The following is a 12,888-nucleotide window of genomic DNA, read 5'->3' as shown; positions in this document are numbered from 1 at the left end:
TATCAAAGCTGTTATGTAACCAAGGGAGCCGAGTGGAGCACAAACACCTCCCCTCCCCAAACAGGCACCCACACCCACACCCACCACCTCCCAGCACCCACAAGCATACGAAAACTCAGCTCCTCTCAAGCAGCTCAAGGGGGAATCATCTTGTGTTACATCAAAAACATGATGGGTGAAGGGCCCCTCGTTAACCCAGAGTCCTATGAGGGGAGGGAAGGAGAGACTGGTTCAGTTTGAGACCTCTGGAAATCTCTCTCACATCTTGAATTTCCTGCCACACCCAATGGCTGCCCAGAGTCCTCTGGAAACCGTTCCCTGCCCCTCCCACTCAGAAGGATCCCATTTGAATATTTGATTGTGCTCTTGGGGATGGGAGGTGAGCTGCCATCAACCCCTCCTGCCTGTTGTTTCCCCCACACACTGTCTCATCTGCATGTCCTGACATTTGGCTCTCATCCCCCTGGGATGACAAGGAACGGGACCTGAAGAAATAACTCCTTGCTCTATTCCCTCTGTGGTTACAAAAGCAAAGCAGAAGAACCCAGATATTTCACATGACCCTGACCGCAGGTCAGTAGGGGAAAAGCTATCCAGAGAAGCTGAACGTCGGAACCCAGAACTCCTCCTTCCATTTGGATTTTTTTTTTACTCCCCCAGATCTTCCTTTTCCCTGCTGCCCTGTCTCCAGTAGCCTCCTCCTTCTCTTCTCCATGGCACTGAACAACCCCACCCACTCCTTGAATCCTTTGCTGAGAAATCTTCCTCCCCAACAAAAGTCTCTCCCAAATGATGCATTGAGCCAGGGCTGGGGATGGGCAGAGCACAAGCAGACTTTCAGAATATTTTAGGGTTCCTCTTCTCAAATCTAAAGTTATGGTTTAGCAGGTTGGCACCAAGTGGCCAATCAATTTTCCTGAGCACCATCCACTATAGTCTACCCTGCCAGACTCAAACTCAGAATGTCTTGAGTCTGAACTTTTGGGACCCAAAGGGAAACTTATGGACTCACCCAGGGTCCATAAGTTTGTTGTACTAGTATGATCTCAGAAGAATAAAGCTCACGGCCACAATTGCATTGCCCCTTCCTAGCCCCACACTAACAAGTTTTGGCAAGAGGAAGGCGAACTCAAACAGGGAAAAGAAAGTCCTTTTACCAAATGCCACTAACAACTGTGAGGCCTGAATTTATAAGAATGACCTCAGAATTTATAATTCTATCCAGGGACTCTGCCCTTGGAAAGTGGGTCACTTGGGAGAATTTTTCTAGTGCTAACCCTTAGTACTACTGCCCAGGCACCTTTCCGTCAACGGCTCAAAAGCCTTTCAGTACCCGGGACAGCTCCAAAGGAGCGCTTCTCTGCCGAGGATCCTTCAGCACTGGGGACAGTTCCCACAGCCACTCTGCAGCGGTGCGGGGTGGGGGGGCGGTGCGGGGGGGGGGGTCCAAAGCCCAGACAGCAAGAAAGAAGCTTTACCCAAGGAAACCCCTCTGACCATAAAACTCCCACCTTTGCTCCAGTCCCCTGTCACACCTCACATCCCTCCCTTCCCTGAAGGTCTCAAAAGAGAGAAGAAATCCAGACCAGGAGCGGAGCGTCCCTGAAGAAGCCTAGAAAGAGGACCCCACCCACCTCCTCTCAGTCTCGAGCCTCTCAACACCACTCACAGCTGGTTCGAAAAAGCATTCTCCTTCTTAACCACCACCCCAAAATAAAATAAATACTCACGTGGGGGCTCTCAGCCCTGTAGGCAGATGTGTTGGGAGGAGGAAGAGAGAGATAGCTCCCCACACCCTGTCCTGAACCCCCTTTCTGAAGGAGCCAGCTCCCATCTGGACTGGGGGGAGGAGAGGCATGTGGAACCACTGAGTGAGGGGAAAAGAGAGGGGAAGAAACAGGAGCGGGGGACTGCAGGGCGGGGGTGTTGGGATGGGGGCGAGGGAATCCTTTTTAATTTCATTCTCTCCCCATGTCTACATCAGCCCTGCAGGCTCAGCTCTTTAATATTTACACACAGGAAGAGGAGAGGATGAGAAAGAACAGAGAGCAGGGGGAGGGGGGGCAGGGACTACCTGAGCTCAAAGGGCACAGAGGCAGAAGACTTGGAGAGCTGAGAGCTTGGATTCCCTGTATCACCACCCCCAGCCCACTCCCATACTGAGCTCTGGACTGGAAGGAAGAAGAACCCTGGGCCCATTCTGTCCCTTTGTTAACAAGATACTTTGAAGCTGCATCAGAAAAAGATCAGATCCCCACCCACATACCTGGACACCCCCACAAACCCAGATTTCTTGGGTGCCTTATGTGCAGATGGGAGAGGCAGTATTCATACACAAGTGTGCTGGGATGCTTGGAGTGTGTTTGCCTGTGGGCTGCGGTATATGTGCACATGAACATGTCAGCTAGCATGCACAAGTTTATGAAAGCATGAAGCTAGTCACACATTAACCACCCAAGAAATCAAACCTGTGCGACCACATTTGTAACTCAGCTCCCAAGCCACCTTACCTCTTTGCCCATGGCTCTCTAGCAAAGAAACCCAGGGGAAAGGCCATCCAGCCTTCTCAGACTCTCTTCTTCCCAGGCCCCTCCTTCCTAAGCCTCACTTTTTCTGTCTGTAACATGGGAAGAAGGGCTAATGGGAAAGGATGCTGCACTGAGCCCAGGGGCCCAACAAGTTATTAGCATCGATGAGCTGGCAGCTTGTTACCATAACGATGGTGCCACCGCCTCACCCCAGCTCAAACCCAGACTCCCCAGACGGCAGGAGGCCCGCTGAGCCAGCAGCCTTCAGACTGAAGGTGGGGTAGATAAAGAGGGAATTGAGACATGATGCTTGCAGAGTGGAGGGTACACAGCTGCTCTTCCAACCCCCCACTGAGAAACGAAGCTTTGACTCCCCCAAGTGGGAGTAAAATCAAAGTCTGAGAAGGCTTCTTGACCATGGGGGTAGGAAGACACTGGGAAAGTCTCTATAGCTTGTCTGATTACAGCTTCATGATTATACTCTTTCCCAACACACACACACATACACACACACATGCACACACACATACACACACATACACACACCCCTTAATTTCAGTCACTTGAAACCAAACAGAAAGCCCCCTCATTCAACAGCAGTTTCCTCTCCAGTAAAAATGAGGCCAATTATGTTTACCATTTGCTCTAAACTCCTGGAAGACTGGGACAGAAAGGGTTCAGGCAGCTACACACCCTTTTCAATCAGACAAGACTCAGAAGTTTCTCTACCCAGCAGAAGCCCAATAAGGGGGGGGGATTGCCAGCCCAGTGAGAGGCAAAAATGCATGGGAAGAAAAGCACCAACATCAGCTGCAAGAGATGCAGATGCTAAACGTCAGGCAGCTGCTAAAAGCAGGCATCGAGAAAGAAGGAAGTCTGAAGTTGGGCCTAGAGCAGCACTGGTAGCCAGCTGGAACTAAGCCAGCCATGACCTTCCTCTGTGGTGGGTCTGCCAGTATCCCCAACCCCAGAAATACCTGTAACCTCCTCTATTCGGAGCAGAGTCCCAGGCTGACGGATTGACAGCCTTAGACATATTGAGTCTTCATTTCCCCTACCCGCCTGCACATTCGGCTCTGAGGGGGGTTGGGGAGTTTGGGGATGGAATGTGAAGGTTAGGAAATTACCTGTGGGGACACTAGTCTAGGAATCCACAGGTCCATTGGGTGACCTTGAGTAGGTCTCCTCTCTTTCAGATTCCCCAATTTGTAATTAAGAGGTTGGATCAAGTCGACTGTAAAGGTTCTTCCTCTGCCTGTCATTCTATAGCTTCCTGCAAGCTCATTCCTTGGATGTGAGCCCCCTGGCACAAAATGCAGTGGGCACTGCCTGCCAGATCAGTGGGGCAGTGGGGGGAGTGCGGGGGCTGCATTTGAGGCTGTTCATCCTGTATTCACGTTCCTTTTAGAAACACCTGCCACCCTAGCCCTCCCAGCTCTCTTTTTAGACCCTGATTCACTGCCAACTCACGAAGCTCTCCCTCCCCTCCCTCCTCTCTTCTCCCTCATCTCTCTCTTTTAGGCACTGACAGCTGGGTACAGAAGTAGACCCCCCACATGCACTCAGGGGATAGTGGACAGAAGTGGAGGGCAGTGATCCAGTGTCAGGGAAAACACACTAGAAAGTCCTACTCTCTAACTGTGGCCTAACTGGGTTTCTTGGGTCAATGGAAGACCTGGGTGAAAATGTTTCTCTACCACTGTCTGGCAATGTGTGATTGTGAGAGATGCAATGCATTTCCCAAGCCTCAACATCCTCTTCTGCAAATTGGCATCATATTAGATTGAACTGTGTGGAATGGCTGTTTTTGCAGGTTTAAAAAAAACAAACAAACTGCTCAATACTGTCGATTTCATATGGCTTAACTTGACAGCATCTCAGCTTGCTTCCAAGGCAGTTAGAGAAACAAGAAGAAATAAGAGGAACAATTTTTCAAAAGTCCTAGACTGATACAGGAACATTCTTCTATTACTACTTCACGGAACTAAGTACAGACCCACCTGAACCGTGAGCTAAACCAACGACCCAGAACTTGGAGATTTGGGACTTGGAACTCTGGGAAAAAGCCACCTGCTCCAATGACTAACAAGGTAGATCTTCCTCCTGGCCTCCTCACTCTAAAGGGCCTTTGGCCAAGCATCACTAAAATAACACAAGCTCCTAGTACTCTTCGCCCTCCCCTTCCCCCCAAAAAGTATCCCCCCACACAGGTACACAGCCTTAGGCTCACCACCAGCAGGGACTCAGCATGAGGGAAAGATACCAGTGACTTCGCAGAGGGTGCCCCAGGAAGTAGATGAAGGTGCAGAGTGCTCTTGTCTGTGTCCAGGATAGGGAGACGCTGGAGGGAGGGGGTGGTCTGACCTCGGGAAAAGTAGGATCTTCTCGTGCTAAGTCCCACCAGGAATGGGGGCGGGGCAAAACCCAGGTGTGGGTGAACCCTGCTTGGATGTATTCCCACACAGTCACACAGTACACATACCCAGACCCATTCACAGAGATAGTCGCACATGCACATGCACACGCACGTCCATTCATACACACACACTCAGACACCTACATACACAGCCACACAGTGACAGCACACACTCAACCACACATATGTCGACAGACTCATGGACGGTTAACACCCTGAACGCTCACTGCATTACACTCACTCACCCACAGACCCACACGGTGACACCCTCATCACATGCACGCTCACACACCTGCAGAGGAAACTTCTCTCCGGATCTCCCCAACACCACGACTTCCCCCCACAGCCAGCAGGCTACTCCCTCCCAGACCCAAGCTTCCATTCCAGCCGGGCAAGGGCTGGGCGGGCGCTGGCCGGCCTCCCGCGGCCCCAGCCGGGACAGCGCGTCTGCGGAGCGCGTGGTCCCCAACCCGTCCCCGGGGTCAGTCACGCCGGCCTCCAGGCCCAGGGTGAGGCCGGGGGCGGCCGCAGAGGCCCAGCCCCTCCCCCCCAATCTCGGGGCCGGAGCCCAGGCCGCTGGAGCCCCGGGCGTGGGCGGCGCCGGGGCTGCAGCGGGGCTGAGCCTGGGGGGCGCTGCAGAGGGCGCGGCAAGCGCGGCCCGATCCCCACCCCTCCCGGTTGCTTACCTGGCCCGGTCGGGCTCCGGCCGGGGTTACATGGTGCCGGCGGCCCGGGCCGGGGGCGCTGCGGCTGCGGGAGCGAGTGCGGGCTCCCGGACCCGACACTGCGGAGCCCCCGGCGGAGGGGCCGCGCCGGCTGCGGAGCCCCGAGCGAGTGCTGAGCGGCCGCGGGCGCGGGAGCCGGAGGCGGCCAAGCCACGGAGGCTGGATTTCCCGGGGACCAGGACGGGGAGGCGGGGGGATCCCGCCCGCGCGCTCCGCCCCCGCCCCCGCCCCCGCGCAGGGCGGCCGAGCCAGGAGCCCGCGACAGGGAGGGGGCCCGCGCTCCCCGCCCCCGCAGCGGCCCCGCGAGGACCGAGGTCGCAGCCGGCGGGCGGCCGCCGCGGTCCCGGAGGAGCGCCCGCGTCTCTGAGCGACAGCGCCGGGGAGGCCCAGCTCGGGGGTGCGAATGTGGTCCCCCGGGTCGGTGTGTACCGAAGACCCAGGAACCAGCACATTCGGTGTCGCGACCGCGCACAGCAGACCTGGGCAACGGGACCCAAGCCCAGAGCGCGGGCAGCTGGGGGAGACACACGGCAGCCTCACCGAGGCAGTCACACCCTGAATGTCACACACAGCCTCCCCCTCGCAGGCACGTCCTCTTAGGCTCCTGTCCTTAGTTTCCCGGGTCTGTACCCGACCTCAGCTCTTGGCCTGGGCTCTAGGAGTCCCCCTTCTCCGCACCAGTCCCTTCTGCCCCACCCCTGCCAGGGCGGGGCGCTGTGCCTGGCCTCCGAGTCTTTGACAGGCGTCCCTCACCCACAGTCCGCCAGCGGAGGCAATCCCCAGTGTGCAGGGAGAACCCGGCTATACCTGCCGTCTTAGCTGGGGGCCCCACCCGTGCCCACTGTGCCCGCCCACCTCTGGGCCCCGAGCCAGGGGCTGTGCCATGGCGGGGGTAGGGTAGAGTGGGGAAAGGGGACTGTCCGAAGCCCAGCGCGAAGCTGCAGAGCCAGGACACAAGCTGCAGAAGCGCTGAGAGCTGACTGCAGCAGTCCCTGGCTGGAATCCGTCTTGGCGCCCAGAGCGATGCTGTAATGGGGGGGAGGGGGCCGCGTGGGGAAGCCGCAGGAGGAGGGGCTGAGGAGATGGGGGAGGGGCCGGTTCTGAATTCTGACTTTCCCAGCGGGTGTTGAGGGCACGCTTCCTCGGGCGCTCCAAGTTGTGGTAGAAGGCGAGCTACATCCTCTACCTTGTCTGGTATTGAAAACTTAAGGTGGTGAGGTGTGGGCTTTGGAGCCTTGAGACAGTCCACCACCCTAGGGACAGACCTTGGGAGATGTTCTGAGTCAAGGTCCCCAACAATGACTCCTATTTTTCTGTATTTCTTTGGGGTCACTGTCTCCCCTCCTTGAGTAACCGGGCAAACTGAGGCACGGTAAGTAGAATTCGTGGGTCCTAACGAGCTAGAACCTGGAGCCAAGCCCACACCCATTCCCCAGAGGGATCTTTTAAGGTGCCACATTACATAAATGACAAAAGGGGACCTAGAGGACCCTTCTCCCGCGGGAAACCAAGCAGTCTAGTGAGATGAACAGACTAGCCAACTATCTTACCGCCCACGAGACCACTTCATCGTCCCTTCAATCATGTAGTGAGGCTGCAGACAATTCCCAGACCAGCGTTTATTCAGCCAAGAGCAGATGTCAGAGAAAGTAAGATAGAAAGTTGGTCCAGGAACACTTTGTAGAACTGAGAGAAATGTCTCATTTCCCATGGAGCATAAGAACAGTCATCATGTAGAAGGCTAAAAGGTACCTCCATGCTCTGTCAGTTCTAAGATGTATTCTGTAAACCGGAAGGCATTTTACAATGAACACGGACATTTAGTATACAGCTTTTCCTTCTTTGCCGTTACCAAAGAGCTATGTTTTCACATTGAGAACCTAAGGGCTGGTGAGGTGGCTCAGCAGGTAAGGATGCCTGCTGACAAACCTGATGACTGAGTGACAGCCCCCAAGCCCACACAGTAGAAGACAATAACTAATTCTCCCAAGTCGCTCTGACCTCCACACAAGCGCAAGCATCGCAGAGCCTGTGTGCACTATCCCGTGCCCCCATACACACTAAATAAATTATTAAAGTTTAGATTTTTTTTCAAACAAAACCAGAAAGAACACGATGGAGTTCCCGTCCTGGAACCTACTAATTAATCAAACAGGTTTACCTCAAATAAAGAACACCAATCCAGTAATTAATAAGGACAATAGTTATTTAAACCATTAATAAAGGCTCTCTAGACCAACTCCCTGGAAATCTGACCTCTGTGGTCATTCTCTCACACTGTCCCATCACCACTGTCTATCGATTGTGTGTGAGAGAACATGTATGTGGGGGGTGCTCGTGCACATGTGTGCACATGTGTATAACAACAGAGGACTGTCTCTGGTGTTCTTCTTTAGTCACTATCCACTTTCTTTGAGGGGATGTGCCTCTCACTGTCCTGGAGCTCAACAAGCAGGTTTGACTGGCTGGCCAGTGAACCCGAGGTACCGTTATTTCTGCCACCTCAGCCTGGGGATGACAAGTACTCACTACCAGGACTAGTTGTGTGTGTGTGTGTGTGTGTGTGTGTGTGTGTGTGTTTTAAATATGGGTTCTGGGCATCAAACTCAGGACCTTGTGTTTGTAAAGCAAGCATTTTACCAATTGAGCTATCTTCCCAGCCCATCTTGAAATTTAAATAAAATTTTAACATTGAGGCTTCAACACTCTGTAAAGTATAATCCCAGCCGGGCGTGGTGGCGCACGCCTTTAATCCCAGCACTCGGGAGGCAGAGGCAGGCGGATTTCTGAGTTCGAGGCCAGCCTGGTCTACAGAGTGAGCTCCAGGACAGCCAAGGCTACACAGAGAAACCCTGTCTCAAAAAACCAAAAAAAAANAAAAANAAAAANAAAAAAAAAAAACAAAAACAAATAAAGAATAAAAAAAAGTATAATCCCTAGATTAGAAATTTTATGTCTGGGCTGGGGAGATGGCTCATCACTGACTGCTCTTCCAGAGGTCTTGAGTTCAATTCCCAGCAACCACATGGTGGCTCACAAACATCTGTAATGGGATCTGATGCCCTCTTCTGGTGTGTCTGAAGAGAGTGATGGTGTACTCACATACATTTAAAAAAAAAAAAAGGAAAAAAAAAAAGAAATTCTATGCCTAGCAGGTAGACACAAATGTGTTTTTATAGTCTAGAAGCAGGGGTTGATGAGATGGCTCAGCAGTTAAAAGCATTGGCTGTTCTTCCAGAGGACCCAAGTTCAATTCTCAGCACCCACACATAGTGGCTCACAACCATCTGAAAATACAGTACCAGAGGGTCTGATACTCTCTTCTGGCTTCTGAGAGTACTGCACACGTGTGGTACACAGACATACATACAGGCAAAAACACTCACACATAAAATAATAAAATTTTAAAGTCTATATGCAATAGTTAGCTCTGTCTAGGTTAAGAAAGGCAATCAAGAATGCATAAAGAAAGCACTTTAGCAGAACCAGAAAGATTGGGAGAGTTTCAGGTCGAAACATATGTGCAAAGATATGTCACCCAACTGTCAATCAACCAAGACATATTGGCACATGTCTGTTCTCTAAGCCTTCCAAACTAAGGAAGGAGGTCATTTATTTCAAAGCCATTCTGCTATATACACTGTCTTAAAACACCAGGCAGAGGTGGTGCACGTCTTTAATCCCAGCACTCAGGAAGCAGAGGCAGGTGGATCTCTGAGTTCAATGGCAACCTGGTCTACAGAGTGAGTTCTAGGACAGCCAGGGCTGCACAGAGAAACCCTGTCTTGAAAAGCCAAAATAAATAATAAAATAAGTCCTGGGGGGGGTGCGGGGTGCTGGAGAGATTTCAGCTCCCAGCAGCCACATGGTGACTCTCAACTCCAGTTCCAAGTGATCTGATGCTCTCTTCCGAGATATATATATATATATTCTGGCAACACTCATACACAGAATATAAAAACAAATGAATTTTTAAAGTGATAGGTAAGGGCTGGCAATGTGCCTCCGGTGGTAGAGTGCTTGCTTAGCATGTTTGATACTTATAGGCACCATATAAAATTAGGCACGGTGCCGGGCGTGGTGACACATGCCTTTAATCCCAGCACTCCGGAAGCAGAGGCAGGGGGATTTCTGAGTTCGAGGCCAGCCTGGTCTACAGAGTGAGTTCCAGGACAGCCAAGGCTATACAGAGAAACCCTGTCTCGAAAAAACAAACAAACAAACAAACAAACAAACTAGGCACGGAGGTACCCATCTGTAATCCCCAAATCTGGGGAGTAGAGACAAGAAGACTAGAGGTTCAGGGTCATTCTTTACTATTTAGTGAATTTGAAGCCATCCTGGGATACATGAGACCATGTCCTACAAAAAAGAATTATTTGTATATATATATATATATATATATATATATATATATATATATATAATTTTAATATATATAAAGTAAAATGTAAGATAAGCTTTTTTAAAAAATATTCTTAAATATATCAATGTGCTAGTGAGAAAACTAAGTCCCAAATATAAATGAAAGCAGAACCAAAAAAGAACAGAGCATGAAGCCAACTTTAGCACTGAGGTCTAGGTAGAACTGTTGCAAAAAGGGTATCATTTGAGGCTGGCTGAGCTGGGTTACATGGAAGATACCCAAACATCTGCCTTCTGTGGACCAGCCTGTTCTTGCTATACAGTAGCTGGCCCATGGGCCGTGGTCTTCTTTGGTAGCTTCAGCCCTTCCCATGAAATTGAGCACTGCACACATTCCTGAAATATACTGTGGGCCCTGCAGTGATCTTAACTGGAAGAGAAGGAAACGCTTGAAAGCTGAATCCTTGGAGAAAGAGATGCGGTGCAGGGAGCAGAGCGGAGAGATGCCAAGGAAGTGTCCGTCTTCCGGAGGTGCCGAGAAATAGGGCATATTTTTCATTCGATGTTTTGGTTGACAGAAAACCTTAAGGGCTGTGGATTGGTAGACTTTTGGCCTCCAGACTCTTTTAAATGGAAAGTAGTCCAAGAACTAACAGAGAAATGGGACAACTGAGATTCTGGGATGTGTTGACCCTAGCACTGCAAGTTCCACCCACAAACCATTCTTTTTCCATCTATCTCCCTCAATAAAATACTTTTAAGTTGATAAAAGAGAGTGACGAATTCTTCGACTATCTCTGAATAGCCTTTTTTTTCCTTGCCATGTGACTTTGCAACTGTCTAACCAAGAGACAGGCTGTGCTTTTCCTTCCACCTGTGTGGATCTGTGACTTTTAACAAGCTTTGGCAGACTGCAATGGGAAGTCCACTCTTTCTCTTGACCTCCAGCCTCTGGAAACCTGAGCTAGCACACTGGAGAATGATGGGCAAGATGACAGAGAGCCGGGCCATCCCAACTGTATCAGTTACTCTCCTGTTGCTGTGATAAAACACCATGACCTAAAGCAACTTACAGAAGAAAGGGTTTATGTTGGACTTCAGCTCGAGGGGGAGTCTACGGAAGACACAGCAGCAGGTGTCTGGAGCAAGAAGCCAAGAGATCATATCTTCAGCTGTCAACATGAATCAAAGACGGAACTGGAAGCCAGGCAAGGTTATAAATGCTCTAAGCCCTCCCACAGTGATGTGCCCCCTCCAAGGAGGCTCTGTCCCCTAGACTTCCCCCAGCAGCACCACCAATGTCAACTCAAGTATTCAAATACATGAACCTATGGAAAGTATTTCTTACTTAAAGCACCATCCCAGCCAAAACCATGATAGATCAGCCTAGAACCAATTGACCTCTGAATATGGGTGCCCCGTTGGGGGTCCTGGAGATACATAGCGGGGCGGGGTGTGGGGGGGACCCACGATACTGTGGCAAGTCAGTAAGCCCAGATAAGTAGGAAGAAACGGAGCAAAATCGAGACTCACAAGCAATACTTATTAACTTCATTCATGGAGTTTTGAGTTGGTGCATTATAATTCAGCAGTAAAGCAATAAATAATCAATACAGGGATATTTGCTGAAAAAGATGAAATTTAAGCAGTGTTCATGATCTCTTGAAGTATGAGAGAGTGAAGATAAAACCTGGAGTATGGGAGCTGGAGATTTAGCGCAGTGGTAGAGCGCTTGCCTAGCAAGCGTGAAACCCTGGGTTCCGTTCTCAGCTCCGATAAAACAAACAAACAAACAAACTAAAAGGCAACATAGCAAAACCCAGAGTCTGCCCAAAGTGGCCAAATACTCTTCTGGATATACATAAAAGTCCAGAGAGCTATCGGTACAATGTACAGAAACTTGATTATCACATGAAGAAAACTTCAAGAAAAATGTTTGTCTTAAACTTGGCAAGGGGTGCGAGAGAAACAATCACCTCTGGAGAATCAAATCATAACCAGATTGGCTCACTCTTATCTAGAGAAGCTAGAGAAACTCAGTGCAGACATTAGCATAAAAGGGTTCCAGAGAGGTGGTGCTCCAGGTGCCTGTCAGGAACAAATATCAGGAAGCTGGGGGTCTGACTCAGTCAATGTGGTGCTTGCCTTGCAAACATGAAGGTTTGAGAGCAGGTCCCTGGTGCCCACACACAATGCTGGACAAGAGGGCAAGCATCTGTAATCCTAGTGTTGGAGAAGCAGAGGCAGGTAGATTGCTGGGCTTGCTGGCCAAGTAGTGTTACTGAACTAGTGATGCCAGATTCATTGAGATGCCCTGTCCCAAAAACTAAGGTTGGAAAAACATAAGGTAGATCTCGATAGAGAAGACACCCTATGCCAACCTCTGGTCTTCACATACACATGTGTATATGTGCACCTACACAGACACACACACACACACACACACACCTCTCTTTAGCAGAACAAAATGGAATAGTTCCTCACTTTAATTTCAGTAAGAGGAGGTTGGAAGATCACCGTGAGTTCAAGGCCAACCTGAGCTACACAGGGAGGCTGGGCTGTACACAGAGACTTGTGCCCTCAAAAGTAAACCAATTTTTTTCTAAGACTGAAAGTTATTCCCCCTAATAAAGTTCCAAAGAAAATGAGCACCTCAACCAAATGTCACTGAACACAAAACGAAATATGGCACCATGCATAAGAATTCTGGTGAGCGTTAATTTCATGTGTCAACTTGACCAGGTTAAGATATACCTTGTAGCCGGGCGTGGTGGCGCACGCCTTTAATCCCAGCACTTGGGAGGCAGAGGCAGGCGGATTTCTGAGTTTGAGGCCAGCCTGGTCTACAAAGTGA

At 50.5% G+C, this 12,888-nt stretch overlaps 1 protein-coding gene across 6 annotated transcripts in view; it reads right to left on the bottom strand.

Annotated features, from left to right (window-relative positions):
• Dlgap3 (DLG associated protein 3) overlaps positions 1-6,570 on the bottom strand; it is a 68,439-nt gene extending 61,869 nt beyond the window's left edge. For 2 of the 6 annotated variants that reach the window (XM_021160075.2, XM_029476796.1), the window contains exon 1: positions 5,631-5,885. The gene's annotated coding sequence lies outside the window, so the exon portion shown is untranslated. Of the gene's footprint in view, positions 1-1,730; positions 2,217-3,655; positions 3,812-4,758; positions 5,198-5,630; positions 5,886-6,524 lie in introns of those variants that run through there. The other 4 variants (XM_029476795.1, XM_029476793.1, XM_029476794.1 and 1 more) reach the window with 4 other exon arrangements.
• Positions 6,571-12,888: the final 6,318 nt, after the last annotated feature.

Source organism: Mus caroli, chromosome 4 (assembly GCF_900094665.2).
Source record: "Mus caroli chromosome 4, CAROLI_EIJ_v1.1, whole genome shotgun sequence".
Taxonomy (NCBI): domain Eukaryota; kingdom Metazoa; phylum Chordata; class Mammalia; order Rodentia; family Muridae; genus Mus; species Mus caroli.
This window is presented reverse-complemented; position numbering and strand designations above follow the sequence as displayed.